Source organism: Ranitomeya variabilis, chromosome 1, assembly GCF_051348905.1.
Source record: "Ranitomeya variabilis isolate aRanVar5 chromosome 1, aRanVar5.hap1, whole genome shotgun sequence".
Lineage (NCBI taxonomy): Eukaryota > Metazoa > Chordata > Amphibia > Anura > Dendrobatidae > Ranitomeya > Ranitomeya variabilis.
In genome coordinates, this window is record NC_135232.1 from 512,913,106 (window position 1) to 512,940,890 (window position 27,785).

General features: G+C 46.1%; 1 protein-coding gene across 3 annotated transcripts in view; it reads left to right on the forward strand.

Annotated features, from left to right (window-relative positions):
- The window catches only part of LOC143766070 (occludin-like), a 120,131-nt gene that overhangs the window by 30,152 nt on the left and 62,194 nt on the right, over window positions 1-27,785 (forward strand). The window lies entirely within an intron of this gene.

The window sequence follows — 27,785 nt, forward strand, 5'->3', positions numbered from 1 at the left end:
GATGCCACAAACAAAATAAGCTAAATATACACTTCAGTAAGGAGAAGCTTAGAAATCAATTTTATATGCCATGAAAGATAGTGTCTAATACTTCTTTTTAAAGTTATTAAGTTAATACCATCATCCTTAGTGATGTGAGAATCTGAATGCACTGATAGTTTAGACTGCTATAAAAGAGTCAAGGGATTATCTGGCCATGTGATATTGATTATCTATCCTCTCGTTAGGTCATCAATATCAATTTGGGTGGAGGTCCAACACCTGGCACCTCCACAATAAGCGTTTGTTAGATCCGGTGGGGGCCAAATGTAAACATTGAACATGGCTGCACTACACAGATCCAATAGTGTAGCAGTCACAGGTAAGTACTGCAGAGCAACTTCTGTTTAAGAGAATAGGCATTGATATGCAGTACCTGGCAGGGGCCACTAAATATTGGTATGTGCTATTCAGCTCCATTAAATGTTTACATCTGTCTGCCTCCTGAGAGAATAACAGGTGATCAGTGATGACACTGGATGTTGGACTCCTACTGGTCTGATACTGATGACCTATCCTAAGGATAGCTGATATCGTTAATATAACTGGACAACCCATTTAATGCCTAAATTCTTAGCCCTCTACGGTAATAAAAAGGTCAATGCCAGCATCCTTGGTGGTCCAGGACAAGGCTTCACGGACATTCTACTGGGACCTCACTATACTGTCTACGTTCATGCCTGGGCCTCACCAGACATACCAAGATGATGTGTTACACCATCTGAAGTTGTAATCAATGCTTTCAAAGAAAAAGAAAGCAGCACAGCCTGTGATAGAGGTCCGCTAAATAGGTCTAAATACTGGACGATCCAGAAAGATTGGGAGGTGCTCGCATTGAACAAAGGAAAAACATATAGCAGTAATGTAGCAAAAAGCGGCAACACTCACCGAACCTGTGATGCAAGCTTGTCTTTATTAAAGCATATGTGGACACATCTTCACGGCACGGGGGAGTACACAAGGAAAGAGGTGAGCAGGATAGGGACGACGGCCGTTTCACGCCAACACCAGTGCTTCTACGGGTCCCGTAGAAGCGCCGGTGTTGGCGTGAAACGGCCGTCGTCCCTATCCTGCTCACCTCTTTCCTTGTGTACTCCCCCGTGCCATGAAGATGTGTCCACATGAGTGTAATCAATGCTTTACCTCCAATCTCGGTCAGTAAAACATTAAAACAAGTACCAATAGATACTTTTGGAGAAATAGCGCAAAAATAGGGTCGTATCCGAGATTCAGATGGTTAGACACAATAAGATTGTACTCACCAGATAGAGCGAGTTTATGGCTTATGATGTATTCGCTGCAGCAGACCCACAGGTCCAATGATGACTAACCAGAAAGAAAAAAATGGGTAGAAGTAGATTTGTAGCGCCCCCACTGCCGCAGGGCCGAGGGGTACCCGGTACCGGGCCTCTGAGTCTCTGCTCTGGGGTTGTCACGGTGGCTAGGCCCGGTCCGTGACCCTGCCGAGGGGCGTACGGTGATAGGTATGACGGATGATGGTGGTGGTGAGGCTGTGGTGGTGCGGTGCAGTAAATAACGAGGACACCAGGTTGCAGTCTCTTTACCTCTTTACTGAAGATCTCTGGGTCCTCAGTCCAGAATCTGGATAACCAGGCTGCACAAGTCCGGCCGGTCCAATGGCACCTCCAGAGTTCTCTTAGCAGGTGGAAATCTGTGACTTCCTTCTAGCGCTATGTGTTGCGGTCCTTCCCTGCTGTGCTTACAGAAAGTCCCCACAACTGTTGTGTCTGTTTCTTAAGTTCCCTCACAACTCGATTAGATGATGTTCTGCTAATCCTCCGTCCCTCCCTGATGTTACGGTTGGGACGGCACCCGTTTGACGGGTAGGCTCGGAGCTCTTCCGGGACCCTAGAGTCGCCCCTCTCCACAAGTTGCCCCCCAAGACTGCATAGGTGATTTAAGTTAGACAGCCCGCCTTAGACTGACTGTCCTGCCGCTGTTTAGAGTATTGCTTGAAGCTGGATGTTGAAATACTCCCTCGGCGTTCCGGCCACCAGTAGTGCGCCTCAATAGGGTGTTGCCTCGGTCTTACGGCACAACCCCTACTGGTATTCTCCTTATTGCTTGATCTCGTTTCTCACTCAGCACAATCTATCTCGCTTCTGGTCCTTCCTTGGGCACCGCCGCTATCCTGAGCAGGCACGGTCCAGTTACGTTCGTTCAAGTTGCCAAGCCTCTGTCAGGATCCCACCCCTGACAGAGACCCTACTGTATCTTCCCCAACAACACCCTCTGCCACAAGGTGTTGCCTGGTTCCAACCCAGTCAGCTTTCTCACTAACTTCCTGCCTGACCCCCAGTTTACCCACTATGGTGGGGAGTGGCCTAGTGAATAGAACCCTTAGCTCCCCCGGAGGCCCGGCTGTGAAATGTATTGGTGTCTGTGATACCTGATCAGATGAACTCCTTCAGTGCCATCAGACGTACCATAGCTCCCCCTTAGTGGCGGAGCCACAGTACTGCAACAACCAGGACTCTGGGGCGCTGCACTCCCCCCTGGTTAAACACAGTACTCCGGGACTGGGAAGAAAACAACAATACAGGTTAGCAAAAAGACATACAATTTTGTTGAGTGCAATAACAATAAGTATACTTGAACAGAGCTTCCCTTTATGGGAGGTGAGGACACTTGAACGTTACAAACGTGGTTAAATATCATAGCAACATGCTATAAATAACTTTCTTTTACCCAACCGGGTATTCTACTAAGTGCAAAATTGTTGAACAATAGTTTAACATTGCCTTTAAGGACGTACACTCGGAATCCGCTAAAGACCTTCTTATAATCACATTATAAGGCAATTTAACTTTTACATTCTCCTTCTTTAAATCTGCAGGACCGCCTGTCCTAACGGCACCAGACCTACTGCCTCTCCTTTCTTACAGGACCGCTCCTTTCAGCCCGAGCCTTCTGTCTTTTCAACTACTATACATAGTATAGAACATAACATTACTTTCAGTTTAAGAGCACTGAGACATCTCTATATGGCTCCTAGGAGGACTCAGGGTTCACCTTCTATCCTCGTTGTCTATCAACATTATCAGCATTTCTTTACAATTAACTAGTTGGATACATATAACTTTCTCATGTAAGCATTATCATCACTTTCTTTCATCAAAACATTATTGCCACCTGTCTTAAAGCAATATCACCATTTAAGTGCAACAAATGAACATCCCCTTTAAGAGGGGACCAAGTCTCTATGAGGTAGCATATCTTCTCAAGCTGCCAGTCCATACTCAGCAAAGGTTCCAGTGTGGTATCTTCACAAAGAGTCCTTTTTGAAGTAAAACCAGTAGGGAGCACCTTTAATAAGGTGCAAACTATTTACAAAAAGTTTGTATCATGCACTGTTCATGATTGCGGCAGTTCTGGAAACTTGTGCAAAACTTGGAAAAACACAAACAAAACAATAGGGATCCCGGGTCAACAAAGGGATCCCTTTAAAAGTTAACCCTGGACGGGTCTAGCAAAATCAGGAATCAAACAAACAGTTAAGGAACTATTTACATGTGCAAAATACTGAGACATTTACTCAAACCACCCAGGAGGCAGCACCGGCGGAGGCAACCCCTTTGGGTATTGCGAGCCGCCTGGTACTGCATAAGGGGGCCTGTCGTCCCATCTGAGGGTCTGTGTACCCGCAGTCTTCAGCTCCGCAGCAGCACGGGCACCACCCACCGAGAGAGGTGCCTCCTTGGCCACCAGGGTGGTGGAGGTGACAATGCTGCATGTCGTGGTCTTGACCATAGTGCACGTGGGGGTGTCTTCGGTGGTCCTGGCAACGACCACGGGCTGACCGCAAGGGGACACCTTCGCTACAGGGGTCAGCTTCACTGGCACCCTAATCGGAGGCATCGCAGGGGTTGGCTCCTTGTGGACATTCAGGGCAAACCACCCCTTTTCCCCAAAGTGCCTGGTGTATGAGACTTCATCCCCCGGATAGAGATCCCGGCCTGGGTGGCCCTCCCTGAGGTGCGACTCAACATCCCTCCGGTTCACAAACACCTCCGCATACAGACCCGGTTCTTTGATAAAGCCCCAGCCCCCACGGAGCTTGAAGGTGGTGATGATGCCCTGCCTGCGCAGGGCCTGGGGAGCAGTGGGGTCTTTGCGGGCCCGGTCCTTGACCGCCAAGTCCTTCCGATGGTAGGCCTCCAGCCCGGCCTGGTATTTTTTTTCTTTTTCCTTCCACTGCTGCTCTAGCTGGACCTGATATTCTTCCAGGCTTAGGGCCTGCACTATCTCTCCCTCCTGGGTCTCCACCCCGGGGAACCCCATAAGATTGGATCCGGGGTTCACCCAGCGGCACACTGTGCGCTCCGCGTGGACCTCACACAGCAGGGGAGTAGGGGTGATTGGGGCTCGCATACGGTGTTCCATGCCTGTGGCTTCCTCCCACGGTAGCAGGCGTTGGAGTCTATGGGTTCCCGGGAGAGGTGGTGCTGCTACTGGACCCACCAGCAAACCCTCGGCCAGCGGGACGGGGTCGGCGGACTCACCAGCCGATGCAGGTTCCTCCTCCACGGCGGGTTCCTCCGGCGGTGTCAGCGAGGATCTCAGCGGTTGCTCCAGTAACGGTGCAGGATCCGGCGCCTGAGGACCTTCTTCCGGCGCTGCCTGGTGCGGAGCCTGGGCCTTCATGTTCAGCTGAAGGAGCTGGTCGAGCAAGCTCTCCATCTCGACTCGCAGGAGTTCGGTGCGGTCCACGGAGAACGGGCTGCTGTGCTCATCCGGGTAGTTGGGGGAAACTTCCACTTCAACCCCACTGTCAGGTTCGGAGCTGCTGGCCATGACGTCCTCCACGTGGGTCACTTCCTGGTCTTTTTCCCGCTCTCTCCTTCGTGGGCGGTGTCGTTTTCTCGATCTCCGCCCTCCATTGAGGATCAGGAGGCGGATCTCCGCTGCTGACGGACACGTCCTCACAGTGCAGAAATATTTAGACTGGGCGGCCATTGTCTTTCGCGCTCTCCAGCTTGCCTATGCCCACTCCACGCCCCTCTTCTTCTCCTGCGCTCTCCTCAGCGCTGTAATGGCGGCGGATTTTGGCGGCAAGTGGCACAGCACAGTCTTTGCAATAAAGTACAGTTCTAAGCACAATAAATCACAGTTCCAAGGCACACATGACCTGATTCTTCAGGCTTAAGTAGATCCTGTTCGTGACGCCAAGTTGTAGCGCCCACACTGCCGCAGGGCCGAGGGGTACCCGGTACCGGGCCTCTGAGTCTCTGCTCTGGGGTTGTCACGGTGGCTAGGCCCGGTCCGTGACCCTGCCGAGGGGCGTACGGTGATAGGTATGATGGTGGTGGTGAGGCTGTGGTGGTGCGGTGCAGTAAATAACGAGGACACCAGGTTGCAGTCTCTTTACCTCTTTACTGAAGATCTCTGGGTCCTCAGTCCAGAATCTGGATAACCAGGCTGCACAAGTCCGGCCGGTCCAATGGCACCTCCAGAGTTCTCTTAGCAGGTGGAAATCTGTGCCTTCCTTCTAGCGCTATGTGTTGCGGTCCTTCCCTGCTGTGCTTACAGAAAGTCCCCACAACTGTTGTGTCTGTTTCTTAAGTTCCCTCACAACTCGATTAGATGATGTTCTGCTAATCCTCCGTCCCTCCCTGATGTTACGGTTGGGACGGCACCCGTTTGACGGGTAGGCTCGGAGCTCTTCCGGGACCCTAGAGTCGCCCCTCTCCACAAGTTGCCCCCCAAGACTGCATAGGTGATTTAAGTTAGACAGCCCACCTTAGACTGACTGTCCTGCCGCTGTTTAGAGTATTGCTTGAAGCTGGATGTTGAAATACTCCCTCGGCGTTCCGGCCACCAGTAGTGTGCCTCAATAGGGTGTTGCCTCGGTCTTACGGCACGACCCCTACTGGTATTCTCCTTATTGCTTGATCTCGTTTCTCACTCAGCACAATCTATCTCGCTTCTGGTCCTTCCTTGGGCACCGCCGCTATCCTGAGCAGGCACGGTCCCGTTACGTTCGTTCAAGTTGCCAAGCCTCTGTCAGGATCCCACCCCTGACAGAGACCCTACTGTATCTTCCCCCACAACACCCTCTGCCACAAGGTGTTGCCTGGTTCCAACCCAGTCAGCTTTCTCACTAACTTCCTGCCTGACCCCCAGTTTACCCACTATGGTGGGGAGTGGCCTAGTGAATAGAACCCTTAGCTCCCCCCGGAGGCCCGGCTGTGAAATGTATTGGTGTCTGTGATACCTGATCAGATGAACTCCTTCAGTGCCATCAGACGTACCATAGCTCCCCTTAGTGGCGGAGCCACAGTACTGCAACGTCCAGGACTCTGGGGCGCTGCAGATTCACTCTGCGCTGCTGAATAAATGAAAGTCCAAACGTATGTCATATAGGTTGTGGCTTTATGCAACGCGTTTTGGAGTTCTCAGACTCCTTCGTCAGGAAAAATACCACAGATGTACAGATACAAACATTTCAGGAGATCTTAAGTACGGAGTGAGTTAATTAATTTATTAATAATGATTGACGCAGCCATATAAAAGGACTGGGCAGAATAAATAAAATTTTCTCCCCAGTCGAGCCTCCCCAACAATAAGGGAGTGACTCACTAAGAGTGTGGCATTTAAAAAACAAACTTTTTTTGTAATCCTGGACAAGCCATTTTATCTATTTTCTTGCTGGTTTTCCACCCAAATGCATTTTGGTCATATTATAGTAGAGCCACTACAGGATGCTAATAAGTTGTATAGTATAGAATATTGGGGTGCACATTTTTAAAGTTTTGTAGCAATCTGCTTAGTAGTGTAAAATGGCTCCAATGATGAAATAGAGTACTGTACTGTATGTGTAGTGACCTGACGTATAACATACAGTGCAAAATGTTGTTCCGAGGCAAAGACACGCTGATCTATTTTTCCCTTTTCTATAAACTTGAGACTGATGCTAATTACTATCTGTTAACTTTCATACAAGTTTTACTTTTATAGGAGTCAGAACTTACAGTAAATGGTTATTTTTATCTCACTGTCTGGCCTGAACTGTGCTGTCCCCAATGATGCAAGCAGAGGCAGCGTTGTCTCTACAGCATTGAAGGAGTGCAGTGACATTGAAACAGCCAATTTCAGCAATCCCAGATGCTTTAGAGCTGCGCTTACAAGCTCCATAGAAGAGAACTTGTAAGCTCGCAGCTTCTTGCTTGGAAAAGACACCGCTAACAGATTGTAGAGGTAATCACTAATCTAGGCAATGAGTAAAAGACAGTGAAATTAAAAACCCTCAATTCTTAAGAACAGAGAGAATCTTCAAAAAGAAGTAAATTGTAAGTTGCTAGTATTTTACAAGCTCGTTGCAGCTTAACCCATTTATGGTGATGAAAATATCCCTTTAAATGTTCCTGGAACCCAGTGCATAATCTCCAACAGAGTCACCAACTATCACAAATTTGTAAAATCAGTCTCCTTCTATTGAGCATCTTGTGAGATTCATCTGGTCGAGGGCTGAGATGTGAGTTCAGCCTCTGCATCCCTTACAGCTATGCCCCATGTTACATGTTTCTTTCATTTATTTTTTTTGGCTTCTCAGAGAAACAGTTTTCATTTTGAAATTTGTAGCTGAAAAACATTGACAGCTACATAATGGTGATAACTTCTCCATTGCTAGGGGTCTGACCTCTGGGACCTCAACTGATCCTGAGAAGGGAACTGAGCTGAGTCCCATCTGCATGAGGCAGAGATTGAGCATGCACACTAAAACTCTTCATTATTCATGGGTCTGCTGGAGATAGTGGGGCTCTTTGATGACTACCTCCAGCACTCCTATAGACCTTCACTTCATTCAGACAGGGCATCTTAGGGTATGTGTCCACGTTCAGGATTGCATCAGGATTTGGTCAGGATTTTTCATCAGTATTTGTAAGCCCAAACCAGGAGTGGGTGATAAATGCAGAAGTGGAGCCTATGTTTCTATTATACTTTTCCTCTAATTGTTCCACTCCTGGTTTTGGCTTACAAATACTGATGAAAAATCCTGACCAAAATCCTGATGCAATCCTGAACGTGGACACATACCCTTAGGGTATGTTTCCACGGTCAGGAAACGCTGCTTTTTTGACACTGCGCAGAGCTGCAGCGTCAAACAAGCAGCGTCCAGATGTTCCAGCATAGTGGAGGGGATTTTATGAAATCCCGTGTCCACTATGCGTGGAAACCCGCACGCGGCGGCCCTGCGACTACGGACATGCTGCGCGTCTTTTCAGATCGCAGCATGTCCATACACCTTGCGGGGACGCAACGTCGCCGCAAGGAATAACACAGGGCCCTATGGGAGCGAGCGATCATCCCGGATGTGAAGAGTTAACACATCCGGCATGATCGCGTCCCAGAAAGGGGGCGGGGCTTAGCGCCGAGCGGCTTCGCCGCTGCGGCGATACCGCCGGCCATCCTGACAGTGGAAACATACCGTATGAGTCCAGATCTCAAGATAGGTGGGGATCTCAGTTTTCGAAGCTCTCCTATGCCAAATTTACTGTGCTAAAACTATAGATTCTCCGTTATATAACAATCAGCCATATTGTCAAAAGTTACCTACGTGATATTGTACAGGATTACCTGATGCCACCAAAACAGTTCCGACTTGTCAAGACGTGGATTCCAGAAGACCTCTGAAGATGTTTTGTTGTATTTGTCACCAAGACATCAGCAATAGAACACTATTTTTTATTTGCAAAATAGGACGTCCGTGTATTGGACGTGATTTTCCAGTGCATCCTACAGATGCTTTATCAGACTGAGGTTTAAAGAGTTTTTGAGGCGAAGTCAAGAACTCAAATACGTCATCATATTCCTAAAACTATTCCTGATAATTTTTGCAATATTGCAGGGCACATTATCCTGCAGAAAGAGGTCACTGTCAGTAACAAATACTGTTGCCATGAAGATGTGTACCGTACTTGGTCTTCAACAATAATGCTATAGATTTGTATAAGTGCCGTTCGGTGTATTACCCTTATTACTTGGAGATGCAGATCATTTTCTGACAACTTCTGGAATGCGAAGCAACCTTGTTCAATCATTTGGTCTGGGCACAGTCTAACGGTTATGATTCTTCAATACCATGATCAACAATTTACTCTATTTGCTATAGAGAAATAGGTACGGTATATTATTTTTTTGTTACTATCATAAGTAGTCTCTCATTATTATATTATTACTGTAGCTAAATGAGGTTACTTTATCAGGTGTGAAACCCAATATCAGGCGCTATGAGCTCTGCGTAACCAGTGCCAGTCCCTTCCTTAATGCATATTTACTCATTGATAGTACCAGTTTCTGTCTAGTGACTCATTAACACTCTCTTTAATAAGAGCCAGCGCAGAATACAAAACTCACATCTTATATCAGGGTGGGGGAAAATAACCTGCTTGTTACAGAACAAACAGATATAATGCAACATTTTACCCTTGAAATGTAATACTATAGAAGGTAGATTGGGGAAACTTTCCATCGCTAGCAACTACCTTAATAACAGATAATAATAATAATAATAATAATAATAATTTTTATTTATATAGCGCCAACATATTCCGCAGCGCTTTACAACTTATAGAGGGGACTTGTACAGACAATAGACATTACAGCATAAGAGAAATCACAGTTCAAAACAGATACCAGTAGGAATGAGGGCCCTGCTCGCAAGCTTACAAACTATGAGGAAAAGGGGAGACAGATAAAGCATTTCCGTTGGTGTATACCTGCATTTTATAGCGTCATTTGGATTTTCCCTATAATGTTAGCCCTGATTTATTATTGTGACTTTTTCACAGTTTTAACATGAATACTGCAGTGTTTCCAGGCATCAGCTATAAAGAGAACGGCACACAGCTCCATGGCGCTGCGGCCCATCCATTATAAGGATTGGTAGCTATCCGTGCAGTCACGCCTCCATTGGCCACACATAGCTTAGCAATATGCAATCACTTTCTGCAATGGGAAAAGCATTGTGCACGGTTTTAAAGGGAATAATCATAATCTTTATTTTTAATAGCGCTAACATATTCTGCAGCGCTTTACAGTTTGCACACATCATCATCACTGTCCCCAATGGGGCTCACAATCTAAATTCCCTATCAGTATGTCTTTGAAATGTAGGAGGAAACCGGAGTACCAGGAGGAAACCCACACAAACACAGGGAGAACATACAAACTCCTTGCAGATGTTGTCCTTGGTGGGATTTGAACCCAGGACTCCAAGGCTATAGAGCTAACCACTGAGCCACCATGCTGCCCAAATACTATTAATTTGAAAAGCATGGCTACCGGCTTTATTTCTCCCCAAAGCTTCCGGCATTCAGTCATAGAGCTGCGTCACTTGTCACTGCTTAGCTACAGGCAGCAGTAGCTATTTGCAAGACCAGCCGCCACTCACTGTGAACTGAGCAGTGACTGTAGCTGCAACGGCCGAGCCTCTGTTACTGAAGGCTGGAGGTTGTCGGGAAGAATAAAGTAAATTTCCTCCAGGTAGCTGGGCTGTCAATGCAGCAGCCGAGCAGCTTTAGAATGTTCTTAACATGTAGCTTAACCGAATAGCTGCAGGTTAATAACATTGGGGGACATGACAGGTTCCCTTTAATCATGTTCCATTCTCGTGCGGTCGTTAGGCACGTCAAAACTACACATGCGAACGCATCTGCATACAACACATGTCCCTGCGTACCCAATGTTAAAGATAGGTACGCAGGACGCATGCGGAAGTAGGTGGAGCTTAAGGAAAGAAGGCCGCAGCACTACGCTGTGGACTCAAACGCTAATGTGAACTTAGCCTTAGTTGTCACGTGCTATGATGACACACCATTACAACCAGACTTTCTGCTATGAATCTCATTAATGGACAACATAGTCAAGCCTCGCCCCAGCCTGGAAAATAATAAAAAAAAATAATTAATCTGAAATGCAAGTAGAGATAAATTTGTCTATACATTTGGGATAGCTGTCAGCTGAATTCTTGTTCAGTCGACCTTTATATCTCCTGGCTCCCACCATTAACAAGCACTCTTGGATTGGCCTAGTGTGTATGTCCATTTCAGTTGGAAGATGCCAGTGGTTAATTCTTCTTTTTAAACCAAATAATTTTTCATTGAAAAACTCCAAATACAAATTTTCCATCTTTCAAGTAAGATAATAATTCCATAGCATGAAACAAACAAAGTATGTCAACTTCAATTCCCTAACCCACTCAAATCCCACCGTTGCAGAGAGGACCATTTTCATTTTCAGAGCAGTTCTAGAATAGCAAAGTGTAAAATTCGTAGAAAGAGGGAGAAAAAGGACCAACAATCATGGGATAGCATTGTAAATATTTTATTTCTAATTAGAAGATTTGTGGGCAGCCCTGGAGTATCCAGCCAAGAACTACATATCTTTATTAATTTGCAAACAATTACATTTATGATATAATCTGGTTGGAAAGAGGAGTCTATTATTTATCTTTCATTGTAGTTCTCCCACAGATGGAGGTTGTGTGTCTAACCAAAGAAATGCAAGAAGTTTACTTGCTTGAAATAAGATTTGAGAGATACCTAAGAACCTATGAAAAGCGGCAAGTCGGGATCCACTCCAGCTTCAAATAATCCCAATATACATATACGGGGATTTGTTAACAATTTCACTCCTTACACCCTTTCTCTCAAGAGGATGACCTAATTTCAAAATGGACCTGTCTACATTCCCACATCCAGTGGTTAATTCTTACAGGGAACGATTCATGCTGCACGAACGATGGCAGCATTAGTCCGGAGTCACACTAGAGCGTAACGCTGTCAAGTTCACCACGTCAGGCAGGGAGTCTGCGCAGCCTCAGAGACGTCAGCGGTAGTCACTGAGCATGCGCAGACTCCCTGCCTGACCCGCGGTGAACTGACAGCGTGGGAAAATGTTCAGAAAGTTTCCCACGCTAATGAGTTCATGTCCGATCAGGCGCGGGGAGGCTGCACAGTCAGCTTTTCATTCATTCCTCCGTGGTTTACAGGCCAGCCGGTAGCATTAGCACCGCTCCGGGTTGTAAACTATTTAACCCCTTGAGCTGGATTGCAGCGTGGGACTTGACTGTACAGCGGACAGGTATGAGATATTGTTGCTTTTTTATTTGGGATTTTTTAACAGAAGTACGAGGGCTTTGCTTGGATTGAGAGTGTAATAAAGATGTTAAATCTGTGTGTTTCATTATTTCATTAAAATACTTTATTCTTAATGTGTATATGTACTTTTAACCCTTTCATACTATTGGATTAATAATGGATAGGTGTCTTATTGACCCCTCTCCATTATTAACCAGGCTTAATGTCACCTTACAATAGCAAGGTGACATTAACCCCTATTACCCATTATGCCACAGGGCAATGGGAAGAGAGAGGCTAAGTGCCGGATTAGGCACATCTTACATCTTTTCTGGGGTGGCTGGGGGCAGATTGTTTTAGCCAGGGGGGGCCAATAACCATGGCCCCTCATTAGGCTATTAGTATCTGCCCTCAGTCACTGGCTTTCCCTCTCTGGTGGAGAAAATTGGGCGGGAGCCCACGCAAGTTTTGTCTGTGAATTAATCCTTTAATTTAACACCTACAGCTCCAAAATTTTACACACACACTACTAACATTATTAGTCAGGGACATATAAAAATGTAACAGATATGCAATGGTTTACTGTATGTAAACCATGTCCTCATGTCCTGTCAGGGTCGGTAGTGATTTTGCAGAACCCGACAATTGAATTATCGGCTATTTTGCTATCTAGCTATGTATGAAATATAAAGATATATATATATATATATATATATATATATATATATATATATATATATATATATATATATATATATCCTTCCTCTAGTGTCAGCTTTCTGTTACTCTTTCTTATGTTAACGGGTCGGTTTTGACCCGTGTCTTAAATCACCCCTAGGATACCCTAAAAACAGTTATTTATGATCCAATTTGTTTCTTACCTCTTAGTTACCTTGTTAGGGTTTCTCATCCATGGAAGGATTAATCTTAATATCTTTGTTGTGGCCCCCTGGGCCTTTCATTTGAGAGCATACAGTTCATTTTCAATATAAAAATATTGTCAAATGAACCTCAAGAGAATAATATAAACTTAAAAAAGATTGTTATATTACCTGACTATTACTGAAGGGTTTTAGAACACATTTCTTAAATGTAAAAAAAATATACATATATATATTTTATATTATTAACTCTAGTAACATCTATGGTGTTACGGGTCAATTTTGACCCATATCTAACTACTTTATGAAAAAGGCAAAAAACAGATTTTTTTTTTTATAGAACTTTAATACAAATAAAAGATGAAAATTATATTAACATTAATAGCAATAATAATAAAAAGTAGCTTTTCTAGGTCAAACAAACAAACAACAATCAATCAAGAAAAGCAAATCAACAGAAATCAAGTACTAGTTTTCAGATGCATTAGTATTTAGATGCATGTGTGGCAAAAAGTGACACTTTTTGTGTGTTTTTTGCAGAGGTATTTTTTGCAGGCGAAGCACGATGTGTTTGTCTTTCTGTCCTTATTGCTAGGGCAGATCTGACACCTCTTTCTTTTAGAATCAGGTGGTCTCACTGGGGTTGTGGCTGTTGTGGTTGATGTTGAGGCAGGCCTGGTTGAGGAGGATGCTGGTGATGATGCTCTCTGTGTTGCTGTGGGTGTGGACGAAGCACTTGTTGAGCTCTGGAGTTGTCGGACCAAGGCTGTAGCGGCCGGGTCTCTGGGCACTGGTTCCCGTTGGTCAATGTGCGCCTTGACAAGGGATCTTCCTAGTTCCTCAAGAAACATCCTCCGCTTGTTTTTTTTCTTTGAATTCCATCCTTGGTGAATGCGGGTCCACAACACAAATGAATTGCATGCTGACACATCAAGGATGTTGTAAAATACAACCATTGGCCATCTCCTAGTCATTCGCTGGCAAGTGTAGGTGGCAGTCAGCTTGTCCAGGTTGTCCACTCCTCCTTTGTTTTTGTTATAGTCCAGGATGATTCTGGGCTTTTTGTCACTTCCTGATGACACAGCTGCATCTTTGTGAAGTGTGGACATCAGTACCACATTCCGTCGTTTTTTGGGGCAGTATGAAACAGCAGTGGTGGTGTCTGTAAAAACAAACTTTGAGGAAAGTGGAGCCCTGTACTTCACCTGCAACAATTCAGCGGGCAGCTCAGGTTTGTTTTTTTTCACTGTGCCCACCATGGTGATTTTCCTCCTGAGAAGTTCTTGTCCAAGGTCATAGCTGGTAAAAAAAATTGTCACAAGTAATGTTGTGACCCTGCAGTCCAGTAGTCATATCGAGGACTACACGTTTTCCTTGTTTTTTTTCAGGGATGCCGCTAGCAGACTTGCCTGTGTAAATCTGTAGATTCCATGCATAGCTAGTTTTTGCATCACAGGCTGCCCAGATTTTTATGTCGTATTTGCCTGGCTTACTTGGCATGTATTGCCGGAAGGGGCATTTTCTGTGGAAAGGGAGAAAACGTTCGTCTACTGTCACCTCTGGCCCTGGGTTGAACATCAGTGGAAGGAGCTGCACCCATTTCTCCCAAACATCCCTGATGGGAGCAAGTTTGTCAGATTTTGTTCTGGTGTCTCTTGTCAAATCTGAGGACTCTTGATATCATTTGAAACTTTTGAAGTGACATTGTTGCCCGGAAAATATTCCTGCCTGTCGATGCGTCCCAGAGACTATCAGTGGCCTCATTGCAGGATTTGTACACTCCAGCAAGGAGAAGAACACCAATGTAGGCATCCAGGACATCATCATGAAGGTCATTCCACATGTCGCCGTGGACTTTTTTTCCTTCAAGGTTTGTCATAGCAATAATTACTTTTTTTATTGACAATGGCATAAACAGATCAAAACATGTCTTGATGTCACTTACTCTTGTCACAGCAAACCTTGTGATCCCAGGGGTCATTTTTATGACATTTGCAGCATCTGCCCTGCCATGTACATCTGGAGGTACTGAGCTCCAACTGATCTTGCCACTTTTGGATTTGAATCTTTCAGCGGGAGCAGCTTCAGCACCAGTGACCTCCTCATCAGACTGATCAAAACTGTCTGTGTCTTCCGGTTGATACTCCACATCATCTTCCTCCTCAGAAACCTGTTCATCTGTATCAGTTTGCTGCTGTGTGTCCTCTGATTCATTATCATCTAAGATATAATCCAGAATTTGGCTTACATCAAATCTTCTCCTCATTGTTGCATGTGTAAACTGGAGATGTATACTCTGCAAAGTACCAACTCTAAGCTGATTTGGCCATACATGCCTGGACATGTCCCTAACTCAAGTTGTTGGAGGTAGAGCTGGCTGTGGGCTGTTGGTTTACATTGTGTTTATGAGTTCAGTTTTGGACTTATTATTGTTTTTTTACTCTTATATTAGACCTGGGTAGAAATTGACCCCAACAACACAAATGTTATAATTTTAATAAGAGCATTTTACAATTTAGTAAAATAGTTTTATTTTATTGTATTTTGTTTAAAAATAAGTTCCTGAAAAAGTCAAAAAGTCTTGATGCAATAAACAAATGTATGTAGAATTTGTATGCATTTAAAACCTAAAACGGGTCGGTCACGACCCTAACACTAGAGGAAGGATATATATATATATATATATATATATATATATATATATATATACATACATATACATACAGGGGTTGGACAAAATAATGGAAACATCTAACATTTTGGCATCATAATCTTCGAACATGTGATAAACATGCAAACCGTGACATATGGTAATGTTTTGTAGTTGATTATTTGTGTTATGTGATATGTGTGTGTAAATTAACTGTTTGTTTTGCATAATTGTAAGAACATTGAGAACCTGATACCAATGGCAGACCTCTCAGATTTTCAAAGAGGCAAAATTGTTGGTGCTCGTATGGCAGGCGCTAGTGTAACAGAAAGTGCCCAAATGCTTGGCGTGTCAAGAGGTACTGTCTCCAAAGTAATGACTGCATTTGAAAGAGAAGGAAAAACGTCCGCAGCAAAGCACAGGCCCGGCCAAAAGTCAAAGTTGACTGAGAGAGACCGTCGGACTCTAAAGCGAATTGTGAGAGAGGATCGCAAGACCACGGCTCTGAAAATCACTGCTGAGCTCAATGAACACCTACAGAACCCAGTTTCCACGAAAACTGTTCGTCGGGAGCTGCACAAATCTGGATTCCACGGAAGAGATGCAATTAGAAAACTGTTGCTCTCAATGACAAATGTTTCCAAGCATTTAGAGTGGTGTAGAAACCTCAAGAATTGGTCCCTCGAGCAGTGAAAACATGTGATATTCTCAGACAAATCATTGTTTACCCTATTTCCGACCGAGTGTACATTTGGAGACAGCCGAAAGAAGCAATCCATCCAGACTGCCTTCTCCCAACCGTAAAACATGGTGGAGGTTCTGTGATGATATGGGGTGCTATTTCGTGGAGATCCACCGGGCCAATGATATCCCTTCATGGAAGAATTAACAGCCGAGATTATTTAGGCATTTTAGGCGATCAATTGCATCCAATGGTTCAAACACTGTTCCCGGAGGGGAACGCCATCTTTCAGGATGATAATGCACCAATTCATACAGCTAGAATTGTTAAAGCATGGCACGAGGAACATTCTAATGAAGTTGAGCATCTCATCTGGTCCCCACAATCCCCAGACCTCAACATTATTGAGCATTTATGGTCGATTTTAGAGATTCAAGTTAGACGTTGATTTCCGCTGCCATCGTCGCTCTAAGAACTGGACGGTGTTTTAACTGCAGAATGGACTAAAATTCCTTTGGAAACAATTCACACCTTGTATGAATCCATACCTCGGAGAATTGATGCTGTAATAGCAGCAAAAGGTGGACCTACGCCATATTAAACTAAATTTTGTTGATGTTTCCAGGTTTTTCCATTATTTTGTCCAACCCCTGTATATATATATATATATATATATATATATATATATATATATATATATATATGAGTCTCACTGACATATATATTATATATATATATATATATATATATATATATATATATTTAGTGTAAGACAATGTAAGACTTTTCTTACTGAGTGTATTGGGGGACACTCACTTGGCTGCGATATTCAAGCACACGGGCACGGGTTTTTAAAACAAAGCAGTCCATACGGTTTATTAAGCCTCATAAACCGGGTTATGCTCAGTTCATCATGTATGTCTCACGAAACACAATAGGCACCAACTGGTGACATTAACTTGCATCTTCAAACACTTTAACTACGGGTTGGACTCACGGACACTAAACATGCTGGTCCTCACTGACCAGTTGCCGTGGGTTACCACACAGTCCAGGTTACAAGCACCAACAGCTTGTGGAGGTACCTTATGGGAGCTCCTGCTCCGTCTGCTGACTCCTTGTCAGTCCTCTCTCCTGGGGAAACTGCCTTACGGGGTTCACCAACTTGCCTGGCCGGCACACACCAGTCAGTCCAGAGCCACCGAAGGACTGTAGCTTCCCCAAGTTCCACTGTGTGTTGCTCAGGGGTCCTGGTACACCTCCCAGGACCTCTCACGCCAGCATGTGCTCTCCAGGAAGCCTCCTACCAGGTCTTCCAGCACAGGGGCATACACAGCCCACACACAGCGCTCAGGAACCCCCTGTAACCTCACCACTCAGGTCCACTCACTGGAACCACACAGGAACCCAGGGACCATGTGACCCACACCCTGGTCACATTATGTACCTGTAACCACACCCACAGTAATGGATCACATGGCTGGTCACGTGATCCTGACATCACTGCAGGTCTATTCTCACGGCCTCAATACAACTCCGTGCACATACCGGGGAGACCATGCAGCGCCCCCTACCTGTTACAGGGGTCACTGCATCACATATCCCCCCCCTCTGTTCAAACTTGTGGGGTTGAACACCTGTCATACACGTGGGGTCACGAGACATGTCACGCACGTTACCTTGCCCTATCAGTCGAGGGAACCGTCTCAGTCGGTTTTGGGCATCACATACAATCATACCTTTGGTAAGGTCTTCCCGCCCCCAGCGGTCAATGTGTATATTTTGAGTTTTAGCTCTCAAGCCACCATCTATTTGTGTCAACAGACCTTTGGTCACCACATTTTTCCTGTACGCCCCGTCACCCGACTTTCCTCTCCACGGCCGGCACCCACGGTTGGCGTGGTCATGAGTCCTACTGACGGTCAAACCGACTGTCTGGTCTGAGTCGGACCCACTTAGTATACAACAGGAACTACTGTCCAGGTCTCTCAGTCTCATACTGGGAGTAGAACTACTACTTGCAGATTCTCGACGTTCTTGCCTTGCTGAAAGTCTCCGGCAACCTGCTATTTCATTATTTGGAGGGTCCCTTCTGTTCCCTTTTCCTTGGGAAGAAGGCGGCCGCCACCTCATGTTCTGCAGCTGTTTGTTGACCTGCCGTCTGTACAGTCTTAGCTGCTCTACTTCTCTCAGGTATGCCACGCGATACCTCAGGAGCATCCGGATATTTCCTAGACTCTCCTTGGACCCGACGACCAGGAATGACACCATCCCATCTTCACCCACCTGGGCCTCGTCTTCAGCCGGAATCCTCAGTCTCTTCACACCGGACACATCCACCATCTCCTGCATCACTTTCCCAAATCGGCCAATGAGCTTCGCTACCAGAGCTCTGGGCACTTGGACTGTGTCCTCTACCAAGCCCAGATGACTTTGAGCTTCCCTGGCTTGCTCCAAACATCGAATGGCCTCATTATTCCTCAACAGGATCATCTGTTTCGTGCGGAGGCACTGTAGGTGCATGTCCCTCAGGACAGCCACCCTCTTCACTGTGACTTCCTTAGAAGACAGTATCACCAACTGTTTCGTCTCCAGTGCCCAGTGCACACTACACGCTTCTACTGCCTTTTTAAAGGCCTCATGCACACCCTCACGGGTACATGCATCTTGCGCCTCTACGGGTACATCTATCACGCACTTGAAGAGCGGAGTCTCACTTCCTTCAAGAACAGATGGCTCCTGCCTTGCCATGGACCTTTCCATCAAGACACCTGTCACAACCGGGTGACCATCTTGTTCTGCATTTAGCGCCAACTCCTCTTCAGCTTTACCCTCTTCCAGACCCCGGGTCAAGATGGGCATTAGCAGCTTCACCTCGTCACCACTCTGGTACTGACACGAGAAGTCTGCGACCACCACCTCTTTTCCTTGTAGAGGGCCTTTCAGTGCTTCTCTGAGCACGTCAATTGTCATGGTTCCCAATGGCAAGGGAACGTCAGAGAACTAAATAACAGACTAGCTCTTGGGTGATGGAATCTCGAGCTGACCGTGAGCTAAACCTACCACACAACTAACAGTGGCCGGGTGACGTACCTACGTTTTATCCCTAGATGCCTAGCGCCAGCCGGAGGACTAACTAACCCTAATAGAGGAAAAGACAGACCTGGCTTACCTCTAGGGAAATTCCCCCAAAAAGGAGACAGAAGCCCCCCACATATATTGACGGTGAGTTCAGAGGAAAAGACATACGCAGTATGAAGGTAGGTTCAGCAAAGCGAGGTCCGCTTACTAGATAGCAAGAAGATACAATAGGGAACTTCACGGTCAGCTGAAAACCCTATTAAAATACCATCCCGAAATTACTTTAAGACTCATGTGTCAACTCATGACACCGGAGTGGCAATTTCGGCCCACAAGAGCTTCCAGCTACAGAAAAATAACATAACTGTGAACTGGAACAAAAATGCAAAACAAACTTAGGACTAAGAGTCCAACTTAGCTGATAGTAGTCTAGAAGCAGGAACATGCAACAGAAAGGCTCTGGTTACATTGATGGCCGGCACTAGAATAACTGAGCAGCAAGGCTAAATAGGATACTCCCATATCCTGATGGAAACAGGTGAACAGAGAAAGTGAAGCACACAAGTCCAGTACCACCAGTGACCACCGGGGGAGCCCAAAAACCAAATTCACAACAGTACCCCCCCTCAAGGAGGGGGCACCGAACCCTCACAAGAACCACCAGGGCGATCAGGATGAGCCCTATGAAAGGCACGGACCAAATCAGAGGCATGAACATCAGAGGCTGTCACCCAAGAATTATCCTCCTGACCGTAGCCCTTCCACTTGACCAGATACTGAAGTTTCCGTCTGGAAACACGGGAGTCCAAGATCTTCTCCACAACGTACTCCAATTCACCCTCAACCAACACCGGAGCGGGAGGCTCAACGGAAGGCACAACCGGTACCTCATACCTGCGCAATAATGACCGATGGAAGACATTATGGATAGAAAAAGATGCTGGGAGGTCCAATCGAAAGGACACGGGGTTAAGAATCTCCAAAATCTTATACGGGCCGATGAACCGAGGCTTAAACTTAGGAGAAGAAACCCTCATAGGGACAAAACGAGAAGACAACCACACCAAGTCCCCAACACGAAGACGAGGACCAACACGACGACGGCGGTTAGCAAAATGCCGAGTCTTTTCCTGGGACAACTCCAAATTGTCCACCACCTGTCCCCAAATCCGATGCAACCTATCCACCACAGTATCCACTCCAGGACAATCCGAAGACTCCACCTGACCGGAAGAAAAACGAGGATGAAACCCCGAATTGCAAAAGAAAGGAGAAACCAAAGTGGCAGAACTAGCCCGATTATTGAGGGCAAACTCCGCCAACGGCAAAAAGGCAACCCAGTCATCCTGATCCGCAGACACAAAACACCTCAAATAAGTCTCCAAGGTCTGATTAGTTCGCTCAGTCTGGCCATTAGTCTGAGGATGGAACGCAGACGAAAAAAAAAAATCAATGCCCATCCTAGCACAGAACGCCCGCCAAAATCTAGACACGAACTGGGTCCCCCTGTCAGAAACGATATTCTCCGGAATACCATGCAAGCGAACCACATTTTGAAAAAACAGAGGAACCAACTCGGATGAAGAAGGCAACTTAGGCAAGGGCACCAAATGAACCATCTTTGAAAAACGGTCACACACCACCCAGATGACAGACATTTTCTGAGAAACAGGGAGATCAGAAATAAAATCCATAGAGATGTGAGTCCAAGGCCTCTTCGGAATAGGCAAAGATAACAACAATCCGCTAGCCCGAGAACAACAAGGTTTGGCCCGAGCACAAACATCACAAGACTGCACAAAAACTCGTACATCTCGAGACAGGGAAGGCCACCAGAAGGACCTAGCCACCAAATCCCTGGTACCAAAGATCCCGGGATGACCTGCCAACACAGAAGAATGAACCTCCGAGATGACTCTACTGGTCCAATCATCAGGAACAAACAGTCTACCAGGCGGGCAACGATCAGGTCTATCCGCCTGAAACTCCTGCAAAGCCCATCGCAGGTCTGGGGAAACAGCAGATAATATCACCCCATCCTTAAGGATACCTGTAGGTTCAGAATCACCAGGGGAATCAGGCTCAAAACTCCTAGAAAGGGCATCCGCCTTCACATTTTTAGAACCTGGTAAGTATGAGACCACAAAATTAAACCGAGAGAAAAACAACGACCAGCGCGCCTGTCTAGGATTCAGGCGCCTGGCAGACTCAAGATAAATCAAATTCTTGTGATCGGTCAATACCACCACCTGATGTCTAGCCCCCTCAAGCCAATGACGCCACTCCTCAAAAGCCCACTTCATAGCCAAAAGCTCCCGATTACCAATATCATAATTTCGCTCGGCGGGCGAAAATTTTCGAGAAAAGAACGCACAAGGTCTCATCACGGAGCAGTCGGAACTTTTCTGCGACAAGACCGCCCCAGCTCCGATCTCGGAAGCATCGACCTCAACCTGAAAAGGAAGAGCAACATCAGGCTGACGCAACACAGGGGCGGAAGAAAAGCGGCGCTTAAGCTCCCGAAAGGCCTCCACAGCAGCAGGGGACCAATCAGCAACATCAGCACCCTTTTTGGTCAAATCAGTCAAAGGTTTAGCAACATCAGAAAAACCAGTTATAAATCGACAATAAAAATTAGCAAAGCCCAAAAATTTCTGAAGGCTCTTAAGAGAAGAAGGTTGCATCCAATCACAAATAGCCCGAACCTTGACAGGATCCATCTCAATGGAAGAGGGGGAAAAAATGTACCCCAAAAAAGAAATCTTTTGAACCCCAAAAATACACTTAGAACCCTTCACACACAAGGAATTAGCCCGCAAAACCTGAAAAACCCTCCTGACCTGTTGGACATGAGAATCCCAGTCATCCGAAAAAATCAAAATATCATCCAGATACACGATCATAAATTTATCCAAATATTCACGGAAAATGTCATGCATAAAGGACTGAAAGACTGAAGGGGCATTTGAAAGACCAAAAGGCATTACTAAATACTCAAAATGGCCCTCGGGCGTATTAAATGCGGTTTTCCACTCATCCCCCTGCTTAATTCGCACCAAATTATACGCCCCACGGAGATCAATCTTAGAGAACCACTTAGCCCCTTTTATTCGAGCAAACAAATCAGTAAGCAGTGGCAGAGGATACTGATATTTGACTGTAATTTTATTCAAGAGTCGATAATCAATACACGGCCTCAAAGAGCCATCTTTATTAGATACAAAGAAAAAACCAGCTCCTAAGGGAGATGAAGAAGGACGAATATGTCCCTTTTCCAGGGACTCCTTAATATATACTCGCATAGCAGCATGTTCAGGTACAGATAGATTAAATAACCGACCCTTTGGAAATTTACTGCCCGGAATCAGATCTATGGCACAATCGCAATCTCTGTGAGGAGGTAGTGAACCAAGCTTAGGCTCCTCAAAAACATCACGATAATCAGATAAAAATTCCGGAATCTCAGAGGGAATAGATGATGAAATGGAAACCAAAGGTACGTCCCCATGAGCCCCCTGACATCCCCAGCTTAACACAGACATTGCTTTCCAGTCAAGGACTGGGTTATGAGATTGTAACCATGGTAATCCGAGCACCAAAACGTCATGTAGATTGTACAACACAAGGAAGCGAATCATCTCCTGATGGTCTGGATTCATACGCATAGTCACTTGTGTCCAGTATTGTGGTTTATTACTAGCCAATGGTGTAGAGTCAATACCCTTCAGAGGTATAGGAACTTCCAGAGGCTCTAGATCAAACCCACAGCGCCTGGCAAAGGACCAATCCATTAGACTCAAAGCGGCGCCAGAGTCGACATAGGCATCCGCGGTAATTGACGATAATGAACAAATCAAGGTCACAGACAGAATAAACTTAGACTGTAAGGTGCCAATTGAAATAGACTTATCAACCTTTTTTGTACGTTTAGAGCATGCTGATATAACATGAGTTGAATCACCACAATAGAAGCACAACCCATTTTTTCGCCTAAAATTCTGCCGTTCGCTTCTGGACAGAATTCTATCACATTGCATATTTTCTGGAGCCTTCTCAGAAGACACCGCCAAATGGTGCACAGGTTTGCGCTCCCGCAAACGCCGATCAATCTGAATAGCCATTGTCATGGACTCATTCAGACCTGTAGGTGCAGGGAACCCCACCATAACATCTTTAATGGCCTCAGAGAGACCCTCTCTGAAATTCGCCGCCAGAGCGCACTCATTCCACTGAGTAAGCACAGACCATTTACGACATTTTTGGCAGTATATTTCAGCTTCATCTTGCCCTTGAGATAGGGCCATCAAGGCTTTTTCAGCCTGAATCTCTAAGTTAGGTTCCTCATAAAGCAACCCCAAAGCCAGAAAAAACGCATCCACATTGAGCAACGCAGGATCCCCGGGTGCCAATGCAAATGCCCAGTCTTGAGGGTCGCCCCGCAGCAAGGAAATTACTATCCTAACCTGCTGTGCGGGATCTCCAGCGGAGCGAGATCTCAGGGAAAGAAATAATTTACAATTATTTTTGAAATTCAGGAAACGAGATCTATCCCCGGAGAAAAATTCTGGTATAGGAATTCTAGGTTCAGATATAGGAGCATGAATAACAAAATCCTGTAAATTATGAACCTTCGTAGCAAGATTATTCAAACCTGTAGTCAAACTCTGAGGATCCATTTTAATCAGGTGAGATCAGAGCCATTCAAGGATTAGAAGGAGAGAGAGAGACAAAGGCTGCAATTAGAGCAGAAATGCAACTAAGTCAACTATAGAGCAAGCTCAGAGGAGAAAAAAAAAAAAAAAATCTGCAGACTTCTTTTTCTCTCCTTTCTTCTGCCAACGGTTTTAACCCTTGGCCGGCCATACTGTCATGGTTCCCAGTGGCAAGGGAACGTCAGAGAACTAAATAACAGACTAGCTCTTGGGTGATGGAATCTCGAGCTGACCGTGAGCTAAACCTACCACACAACTAACAGTGGCCGGGTGACGTACCTACGTTTTATCCCTAGACGCCTAGCGCCAGCCGGAGGACTAACTAACCCTAATAGAGGAAAAGACAGACCTGGCTTACCTCTAGGGAAATTCCCCCAAAAAGGAGACAGAAGCCCCCCACATATATTGACGGTGAGTTCAGAGGAAAAGACATACGCAGTATGAAGGTAGGTTCAGCAAAGCGAGGTCCGCTTACTAGATAGCAAGAAGATACAATAGGGAACTTCACGGTCAGCTGAAAACCCTATTAAAATACCATCCCGAAATTACTTTAAGACTCATGTGTCAACTCATGACACCGGAGTGGCAATTTCGGCCCACAAGAGCTTCCAGCTACAGAAAAATAACATAACTGTGAACTGGAACAAAAATGCAAAACAAACTTAGGACTAAGAGTCCAACTTAGCTGATAGTAGTCTAGAAGCAGGAACATGCAACAGAAAGGCTCTGGTTACATTGATGGCCGGCACTAGAATAACTGAGCAGCAAGGCTAAATAGGATACTCCCATATCCTGATGGAAACAGGTGAACAGAGAAAGTGAAGCACACAAGTCCAGTACCACCAGTGACCACCGGGGGAGCCCAAAAACCAAATTCACAACAGTCAATGTCTTCCTTTAGGGTCTGATACACATTTTGCCATCTGAACAGGTGACCTCTGAGCTCAGAGACTTCCTTCTCCAGCTCATCCACTCTGCGCTCAGCCGCTTGTCTCAGGACCCTTTCTCGTTCGAGATGGTCGTTCACCGTCTCTTTAACCAGTTCTATCTCACTCCTCCCATCCTTTGGACTGGTGGAACATCCATTACTTGAGGAGGTATTTACTTCAGGCACCACCTCCTTGGTGGCCTCCTCCACTTCTGCACCCTCAGACTTTGCACTGTCAGGGTCGGCCCTCTCTTGGGTCTCAGCGGTGACATCATTAGGTTCGTCCCTTTTCCCTGGGACTTCAGAGTACTTCATACACCCCAGGTCCTCAGCATCTTCCGTCAATTCCTCACACGGAACAACCGGCTCAGCCCCTTTGGCTCTTTTACGTCTCCGGCGACGGGAGGAAGAATTGCCTGAGTCAACCTTATTACACTCTTTTCCACTGGTATCACCGTCTGAATGGGAGTCACCACCATCCGTCACCACAGGTCCTGGACCCCGTCCTCCACCCATTACCACAGGTCCTGGACCCCGTCCTCCACCCGTTACCACAGGTCCTGGACCCCGTCCTCCACCCATTACCACAGGTCCTGGACCCCGTCCTCCACCCGTTACCACAGGTCCTGGACCCCGTCCTCCACCCGTCAGTACAGATCCTGGACCCCGTCCTCCACCTGTCACCATGGCACATGCGCTTGATACTTGCCACGACTTGTCACATTCACCCCCAGAGTCTGTGTCACACTCCACAGTACGATGACCCCGCAAGTCACTCACTGTCTGGGTGTCAGCTCCACTTGTCTTATCCACCAGACCACTACCAGTCGTATTGTGGCACACTTCAGGTGACGTCAGGTCAGTTAGTTAGACAGTCGCACCTTTTCCCTTGTTCAGGCCTACCTTAGGACTGTCAACTCTAGGGGGCGCCTTCTCAATATTACTAACTGACATCCACATTATGTCCACAAACACTTCAGCCTTTTCCCACAGTGCTACCAAATCCTGTCCTATTACCATAGGATATGGCAAGATCGGGTCTACAGCCACCTCATGGTATGTGGAAACCTCCGCTGCGACAATGTAGATAGTGGCTACCTGGAGATATTCAGTGTCGCTAGGTGACACAGAATTTCCTGGAAGGGTTCTCAGCACAGACGCTTCTCTCCCCGGGTCTATCAATCCCCGCACACACTTTCCATCCAGCCAAAAAGGACACAGTCGTGACACCTCACTGATTGCCGCCCCTTTTTGGCTCTGCCCCCTTTTTGGACAAGTGCTCCGCTTTTTGACACCACCCCGGTTCGGGATTCAGCCCCCCTTCGGGATTCCACCCCTTTTTGGGCCATTACCCCTGTTCGGGTTACCGCCCCTTTTTGGGACTCCGCCCCCTTTTGGGCAACCATCTCCCTTTGGGCCACGGCTCACTATTAGGGATACTCCCCTCCCTGGGATACACCCCGTGGACTTCCCCATGGCACTCAGGCCCCAGTTCGCACAGTACACCCCAATGTCTCTGGGCTTGTACTGGCCCTTTAAGAGTCTGCACAAAAAGAAAAAAAATATATTATTTTTTTCTATATGTCACTTCACCAGCTCCTGCTGGTACCGCCACAGCTCCCGCTGCAGTCACACACAACCGGCACCTCCGGCTGCCAACCACAAGCCACTGCTGCTCCGCCTGCTGGGGAACCTCTTGCTGCCACTGCAGCTACGCTCCACCAGGCTCTACCGCTGGCTTCGTGGACCCGCCAATCCACAGGACGCCGCTTGTCTCCTTCGTAACCCCGCCGAGTTACAGCCAGACGCTTGTCAGCTTCGTAACCCCGCCGAGTTACAGCCAGACGCTTGTCAGCTTCGTAACCCCGCCGAGTTACAGCCAGACGCAATCTTCGTGGCCCCGCCGAGCCACAGCAATTAACTCCACGTGTGCCTGCTGGATCGCTGCCCGCTTCGAGCACCAAATGTAAGACAATGTAAGACTTTTCTTACTGAGTGTATTGGGGGACACTCGCTTGGCTGCGATATTCAAGCACACGGGCACGGGTTTTTAAAACAAAGCAGTCCATACGGTTTATTAAGCCTCATAAGAAAATTAAATCACTGCACTCATCATAATTAAAGTCAATTTTGCTGAAGTGAATCTTTTTATTGGAAGTGAAAACGAAATAATAAGGCAACAAAAAAGTTTTTTGGAGCGATCAAAGGAACCATAACTGATTTAATGAGCCATTCGCAGTTTCACTGTACCGTCCGTGTGTACTTACACGTGCATGGCTTAATCTTTGAGACAAGCATATGCTACTGGCAGGATCAACCAGGTATAACAAAAAACTTTTTTGTTGCCTTATTATTTCGTTTTCACTTCCAATAAAAAGATTCACTTCAGCAAAATTGACTTTAATTATGATGAGTGCAGTGATTTAATTTTCTTGGAGCTCTTGGGGTCTTGGGACTCCTTTCACTTGCACCATCAACTTCCATCTCTAGTCGAGTGCTGGCTCTTTGTTCATTCCACTATTAAGCCTCATAAACCGGGTTATGCTCAGTTCATCATGTATGTCTCACGAAACACAATAGGCACCAACTGGTGACATTAACTTGCATCTTCAAACACTTTAACTACGGGTTGGACTCACGGACACTAAACATGCTGGTCCTCACTGACCAGTTGCCGTGGGTTACCACACAGTCCAGGTTACAAGCACCAA